Consider the following 8,312-nt stretch of genomic DNA (forward strand, 5'->3'; position numbering starts at 1 on the left):
GGGTAGGTATCTTCTGGCAATAATGTTATTGAACCCCAAACAACCATTTGAAGGCAAAACATCAGATACTTTATAGGTTAATGAACCCAAACAACCATTTGAATGGAATGGAATACATGCATGTGTCTCGTATGAATTAATGCGTTTGTATTTTCTGAATACTTAAAAACACATGATAATTAATGAATGTGTGTGTTCTTTAAGATGGTACGCTCGCGTGCTGTGTTTGTTACCGATGCGCTTCTCTTTGATTCGTTCTATATTGGCGACTTTGTCGCTACATGTGAAAGTGTCATTTAGGGTATTTTATGGATTAAATCAATACAAAAAGGGATAACTATGTCTCCATCGCTGGAGCGTTAGCGTTCACAGTAGTTCTGACGTCATGATATGCTATGGGCTCATCCTTGTCACTTTCAAACCACATTTACGTCTATATTTTCTCTGCTATAGTTTTGTTCAAATGAAAATAGTTTTTTCTTATGAAACTTTGACCTAGTCTACATTAGCTTAGGGAATGTTTCCAAATGATTGTGCTTTTAATTATTGGCCTAGCTAGTGCCATTAATACACATTGAATTGTGTCCTCAATTTGGATATTATAAATCTGAGACGTCTGCGTCCCAAAACATCTATTTTTAGTTAAATAAAGGTTCAATAAAAAAATGTTTAAAAATCTACAGATGGCGCACTTTACTATCCAAATGACCTAACTGTCATTCTCGTATGTAGCCTACGTCTGCGCACTAGACAAAAGGCCAAGATGGCGTCGCTGTGAGAGGGAGTGTTTTCGCTCTCTTCAAAGCAATATTGAGGGTTAGGTGGTTAACAATCAAATATTGGCTATTAATATTGAAATAAACTAACTATAACTTTTTTTTTATGGACATGGGATAAGTTTAGAGTTAGTTTTTGTCAAGTTGAATGGGAAGAACACGACAGAAAGACAAAAGTAGACGAAATATCCAAGTCTCACAGAAGACGGCTGACATGATAGCTAGCCACAACAAGGACCAGAGCAGCATGGATACACAAGAAGCCGCGATCTCTAACAAGAGAAAGAACAAAACTGACCAGGATGAAATCCTTGCAACCTCTTTACCTCAGACCCCAAGTAAAAATCCTCCGGTGAAAAAAGTAAAAGACGACATCTCCATGTRGGAACTTTTCTCTGCAATCCTGTCCCTGTCTACTAAACAAGACGCCACGCTCTCCAAAMTGTCCATCATAGAGCGGGCTACAGAAGAAACATCAAAGAAGATCGATKATTTGTCAGAAACTGTCAATCAACTACACAAAATTGTGAGCGAGAACAAGGAAAAGATAACGTTCCTAGAGAATGAGCTGAAGAAAATGCAATCCAAAAATAATGAGCTGTGTGAGAATGTAGCAGAACTTCAAAGGTACTCGCAGGTGGAATCTGAAAATCCAAGGTGTAAAAGAGGTAGAGTGAGAGGATATTAGAGAAGTAGTTATTAATATCCTGGGAAAAGTGGCACCATGCATCAAAGACAGGCTAAGAGACGTGATTGATGTGGTACATCGACTTGGGAAACGAAGATCTGATGGACCCCCTCGTAATATCATCTTGCGCTTAACTATGCGCCATTACAGGTACATCATATGGAAAATGGCCAAGGGGAACAAGTTTCTGGACGAGAAGAAACTCCGCATCAAAGAAGCTCTGATACCGCAGGATCAGGCTGCCAGAGAGAAACTGTGGCCGCTGATACAGAAGGCGCGACAAGAGGGAAAGAAGGCGGGGTTCAAGGGCCCACATGCATTTATCGAAGGAAGAATGAGTTATGGGGAACTCTGTTGACATGAACCAAATTGGAACTGTAAGTACTACCATGAGTACAGTTAATGTACTGCCAATAATACATGTACCGTTCGGAACTACAACTGATGAACACTTGCCAAAGAAAAGGAAGTAAATAGAATTGTTATTCTGTTAACCACCGCTACTCAGCTGAGCGTAGTTTCCGTCGAGTAATCCTCTCAAGGGTTCACTGTTTGTTTTATTGTCATTATTAATACTTGTATCTAATTTGTGTTTTTAATTTTTTTAATGCAGGAGTTCGTTTTCAATTCAACTCAATATCGTTAGTCTTAAATGCTAGGGGTTTGAGAAATCCTACAAAAAGGAAAGCTTTATTTTTATACTGTAAACGCAGTAATGCAGATTTTGTCCTTCTTCAGGAAACTCATGTCGGGTGAAAGTGATTTTAAATTTTGGAAATCACAATGGGGAGATATGGCCTATTTCAGTCATGGATCAAATCACTGCTGTGTTTTTGACACTTATTCACAAGTTTAAAGGTGACATTCTAGAATCCACATCTTCACAAGACGGCAGATGGGTCATAGTAACTGTTAAACTTGACAATACTTATTTTTCATCATCTGTAATGTAACGGACATAAACTCACATGCTCCTAATAAGACCCTTTTTACCCAATTTACCAGGAAAGTACAGGATTTAAACATCAAATACTCAGAGGCTTTTCTAATAATTTCAGGGATTTTAATGAAACACCTAATGCATCTGTTGATCGTTTTCCGCCTAGAACGAGTCAAAACCCTCATAGTAACATTATTACTACATTATGCAAGGATCTCTGTGTTGAGGATGCCTGGCGTTATTTCAATCCGGATGCTAAGGGTTATACCTGGACCAACAAAACTATGTCACCTAAATCTAGAATAGATTTATTCCTAATTTCCCCTTTTTTGTTACAATTTGTTATAGATGTAGATCATCAGTTGGCTCCCTTTGCTGATCATCACTTGATTTCCCTGAATTTACAAGCTAGTAAAAAATCAAAAGGCACTCGAGGGTATTGGAAATGAAACAATGCACTTCTTAAGATACTGATCTCATTGAAAACATCAAATCATCAGCTAAAGATATTTTTGCAAGAAAAGACTTGGGTCATGGAAGTAGATGGGAATTTTTCAAATATAAAGTCAGAGTTGTAGCCATTAAACGCGCCAAAGAGCAGATGCAATTAAAGAACCATAGAGAAAATGAGATGATGAGCAAGCTTGACAGTTTCTAAAGAAAGATAATCTATCTGAAGAAGAGGAGTCTGTGTTCAGGTCTTTACAACTAGAATTAGAACAGACTTACACGGATCTGGCAAAAGGCGCCTTTGTAAGGTCGAGCAAAATGGATTGAAGAGGGGGAGAAGAAACACTAGTTACTTTTTTGCACTTGAAAAGAGAAACTACAACTGCACTCAAAATTAAATTATGTTTTATGCAAAGATCCCATTACAATATCATAATTTGTCAATTCCTTTTATGAAAACCTTTACAGCTCTCAATTTCAGGAAGATGGTTGTGAAAGCTACATTTGCCACATTCAGAATTGTGTCCCTGTAATTGAGGATGATTTCCACTCAGTTTGCGATTCACCTGTGTCAATTGGAGAAATTAGAGAGGCTCTGAATTCAATGAAAAAAGGGAAATCACCTGGCCCTGATGGCCTGTCAGGTGAATTCTATAGACAGTTTTGGGAGTTGCTAGAAGACCCGATTTTCAATATGTTTTCAAGATTGCATTAAAAATGGGGAAATGGTCTCACTATAAACAGGGCCTTATTTCATTGATTCGAAGCCTGATAAAGACCCTTCTCTCATTGACAATTGGAGACCATTACTTTATTAAATGTGATTGACAAATTGATTGCTCTGGTTTATGCCAAAAGATTAAAGAAAGGATAGATACCATTATAAATGAGACTCAAACAGGATTTATGAAGGGCGTCACATAAGCTCTAACATTCGTTTAGTCTTGGACCTTATAGATTATTCAGATGCAATTGACTCAGATGCGGTTGTCCTATTTCTGGACTTCTGTAAAGCCTTTGACACAATTGAACATGAATTTCTCTTTAGGTCTCTTAAACTTTTGGGATTTGGTGAAGATTTTATTAAAGTAATTCACATTGTTTACAAAGATATAAATAGTTCTGTGCTACTAAACCTTAATACTTCCAAAAGATTTAGTATCAACAGAAGTGTACGACAGGGATGCCCAATTTCGCCATTTATTCATTTTGGTTGTGGATAGAAGTTCCACAAACTTCTATCTCTAGATATTCTGAATGATGCAATTTTGTATGGCTTAACCATTTTTAACAAAGAAATCAAAATTTCCCAACTGGCTGATGATACTACTCTTTTCTTAAGAGACAAAGACCAGGTCGCACATGCCCTTAATGCTATAACGGCATTTTCTTTCTTCCTGGGATGAAGGAGAGGACCAAAATGCAGCGCGGTTATTGTTCAACATGTTTAATAATATGATAAACTGTGAACATTTAACAAATAACAAAATAACAAACGTGAAAGCCGAGACAGTCCTATCTGGTGCAGAATACAAACACAGAGACAGGAAACAATCACCCACAAAATCCAACAACAAAACAAGCCTCCTATATATGATTCTCAATCAGGGACAACAATTACCAGTTGCCTCTGATTGAGAACCATATTAGGCTGGACACAGAAACAGACAAACTAGACACACAACATAGAATTCCCACCCAGCTCACGTCCTGACCAACACTAAACAAGCAAAACACATAATAACTCTGGTCAGGACGTTTACAATAATTGGCTACAAAAGAGATCTTTCTATACTTGGGAGAGTACTTCTGTCCAAGGTAGAGGGACTGTCTCGTTTTGTGTACCCTCATTATCGTTATGTGGAAATCCAGCTACTTGTAAAGAGACAATAAGACCTTTCTTGACTTCATCTGGAAAAATAAGTCTCACAAACTAAAAAAATCTGTCCTTTCTACAAAAAGAGCTGAAGGCGGTCTAGAAGTGGTGATTTGTGGACATAAATAACACTTTCAAGATAAACTGGTTGAAAAAATGTTTGATTAATACTGATTCAATATGGTATTTCATTCCAAATAATGTGTTAATAAATTGGGAGGTCTTCAATTTTTACTGAAATGTATATTATATTCCTGAAAGATTACCTGCTAAATTGGCCAGGTTTCACCAACAAGCTTTAATGGCCTGGAAAATATGTTTCCTGCACAATTTTTCCCCTCATAAAGCTCTTTTGTGGAATAACTCAGACATTACTGTAAGGAATAAGTCATTGTTCTACCCAACTGGCATGAGAGGAATATTGACTTTGTTCTGGATATTTTCGACAACAAGGGTAATATTCTCACATATGAACAATTTATAACAATGAAAGAGTTTCCAATACCTTTCAGAGTTTATTTCTGTGATCAAAGCCGTTCCTAGTGGTCTAACTACACTTATGAAAAGTCATCTTAATTTGGGAATGATAACAAAGTTTACCAGAACTCAGATTGGAAGGCGTGGGGTTACTTGAGAAATCTTGTTGTAATAAATTATTAAGACAAATTCTTCATTCACAAAACCAACTTACACCGAGAGGAAAGTTTTTCTGGAACATGCTTATTCCTGACATTGTCTGGAAAATGCATGGTTAAGACCTTACAAATACTGTATACCAAACAAAGTTAAGGAAGTGCACTTCAAAATTTTACATAAGATATATGCATGTAATTCTATGATATCCAAATTTGTGGCTATTGATGATATCTGCGTTTTCTGTGAAAAGAGGGTGAGAATCTGTCTCACTTGTTCTTTGAATGTAAATTTATGTCAGAATTTGGGAAAAACTTGCAAAGTACTTATTTACCATTATGAACACTGCCTATAATTTTAACATAAAATATATAATATGTTACTATTGCAATGATAACAAAACCACTGAAATGATGTTAATTTTTTTTATTCTTGTTGTCAAATACTTTATTCACAAACAAAAATTCAAAAATTATATACCAAAATTACCAATTTTTCTGATTGAATTTAATTATCTCATTAAAACACTAACCCTAGTGAATAACAACAAGAATAACATCTTCATGAATCATTATAATAAGATATTTTCAGAGTGAATATAATTGCACTTAAATTGTTTAGTTTTTGTATTTTATTTTTATATTTTTTGTATGTTTGAGCACTGTTAATACCTGTGTTTGGTTTGCTAGACATGTTTGATGTAGCAATGTAAGTTGATTTTTGTATTATGAATAAAATACATTAAAAAAAATTCTTTTTTTAAACGGATTAAAAAATATATTTTGAAAAAAAAAAAAAAAAAACGTCTGCGCACTAAACTCAATTTCAGGAAGTAACCAATGAAAGAAAGAGGAGCTGATCAAGCGATAGGAGGWCTATATTGTTTCTACTTTGAGGAGATATTATAAAAACGCTATTAAAATGTCTGGATTTGAAGATAACCCATTTGCAGAATCGTACGACATCAACCCTTTTCAGGTAATTTARGRTTTTATTTGTATTTATTTTTTACACAAGTGTTGATACAAAGTTGGCGCTAACTTTTCACCAAGTCMTGCTACAAAGTAACACACAGGAAACGTGTTTTGGTGTATCTGGGTTTGTAGCACGATTGACAGGGGTTTAGACACTCATTTGTCCCCAGGTCAGGTTGGGTTTTCCCCATCTCTCTCAGATACAAGAAGTTGCAAAAGTAACAGTGTACATTTTTATAAAGGAAATAGCGTACACACGGATAAATAAGACTGTTAGTCTACTACACTTTCTCAGCAAAGAATGTTAAATGGTTACAAAGTAGGCCCTATGAAATTACACAAGTTTGTTCGCCTATAGGCTACGTTATGAGCGCACTGTCAGTGAAAGCATATTTTTCCCCCCCATGAACCTACACAATGCGGTTTACCTTTAGATGTGAACAGACGTCACAGCCCCCAGGATGTATAGGCTGTAGGCTTACAGTTCAGTTGCACCTTTTACAATATCTCCCAATAGAACTCAGCAAAATGGAATCTCAGAACACCAATTAGGCTACGAAGTCACTTCACTCCAAACACAGAATGTGGGTGTGAAATGTAACGGAACAATCAAAATTGTAGCCTCTAACCATGTATCTGATTTATCTGAAGTATGAAACTGCCAAGCAGAGATCGGATTAAAGCCTGGGGCCACACTGGCCATCGAGGAAGTGTGAGAGAGATAGTCTGGACAAACTCCATTGCACATCAGTGAAGATGGTATACACGGGCTAGACATGAATATCAATTCTCAGTAGCAGTAGCCTGATTCTCACTCAGAATGTATGGCTTCTTGGCCGTTTCAAACTGGGAAATGTTTCCTGTGAATACTGTAGCACGTACTGCTTTATTGACTAGAGACACAGCTGGGAACTCCCATTAAATAGGCTGTTAAATTGTCCTATTTCAGCATCTTACAGTAGTATGAAACAATACCTCCTGTATACTTGTAAGATGCTGCATAGGGTACTTTACCAATTGTCAGTACTTTTGCCAGCAGTAAAAGGGCTGACCTGGTGTGTAATGTTGACAGAATTCAACATCTAGGCTAAACAAATAGTATCCACTGTTTCAATGAAAACTTACAGAAAACACACGGGCTACCTAGTAGCCTAAGGACTGTTGGCTACTTGTACAGTGAAACGGTATTGTTACTGCTGTAACCACATCAAATCTGGATAGGCCTATAGGCCTGGCCTGTATGAGATACAGTGCCTTTGGAAAGTATACAGACCCCTTGACATTTTGTTACGTTACAGCCTTATTCTAAAATGAATTAAACCTTTTTCCTCCCCTCATCAATCTACACACAATACCCCATAATGACAAAGCAAAAACAGGTTATTGGACATTTTTGATAATTTATTCAAAATAAAAAAAAACAGAAATACCTTATTTACATAAGTATTCAGACCCTTTGCTATGAGACTCCAAATTGAGCTCAGTTGCATCCTGTTTCCATTGATCATATTTGAGATTTTTCTACAACTTGGAGTCCACCTGTGGTAAATTCAATTGATTGAACATGATTTGGAAAGGCAAACACCTGTCTATATAAGGTCCCACAGTTGACAGTGCATGTCAGAGCATAAACCAACCCATGAGGTCGAAGGAATTGTCCATAGAGCTCCGAGACAGGATTGTGTCGAGGCACAGATCTGGGGAAGGGTACCAAAAACAATCTGCAGCATTTAAGGTCCCCAAGAACACAGTGGCCTCTATAATTCTTCAATGGAAGAAGTTTGGAACCACCAAGACTTTTTCTTGAGCTGACCGCCCAGCCAAACTGAGCAATCGGGAGAGAAGGGCCTTGGTTAGGGAGGTGACCAAGAACCCAATGGCCACTCTGACAGAGCTCCAGAGTTCCTCTGGAGATTGGAGAACCTTCCAGAAGGACAAGCATCTCTGCAGCACTCCACCAATCAGGCCTTTATGG

This window comes from Salvelinus sp. IW2-2015, linkage group LG13 (genome assembly GCF_002910315.2).
Source record: "Salvelinus sp. IW2-2015 linkage group LG13, ASM291031v2, whole genome shotgun sequence".
Lineage (NCBI taxonomy): Eukaryota > Metazoa > Chordata > Actinopteri > Salmoniformes > Salmonidae > Salvelinus > Salvelinus sp. IW2-2015.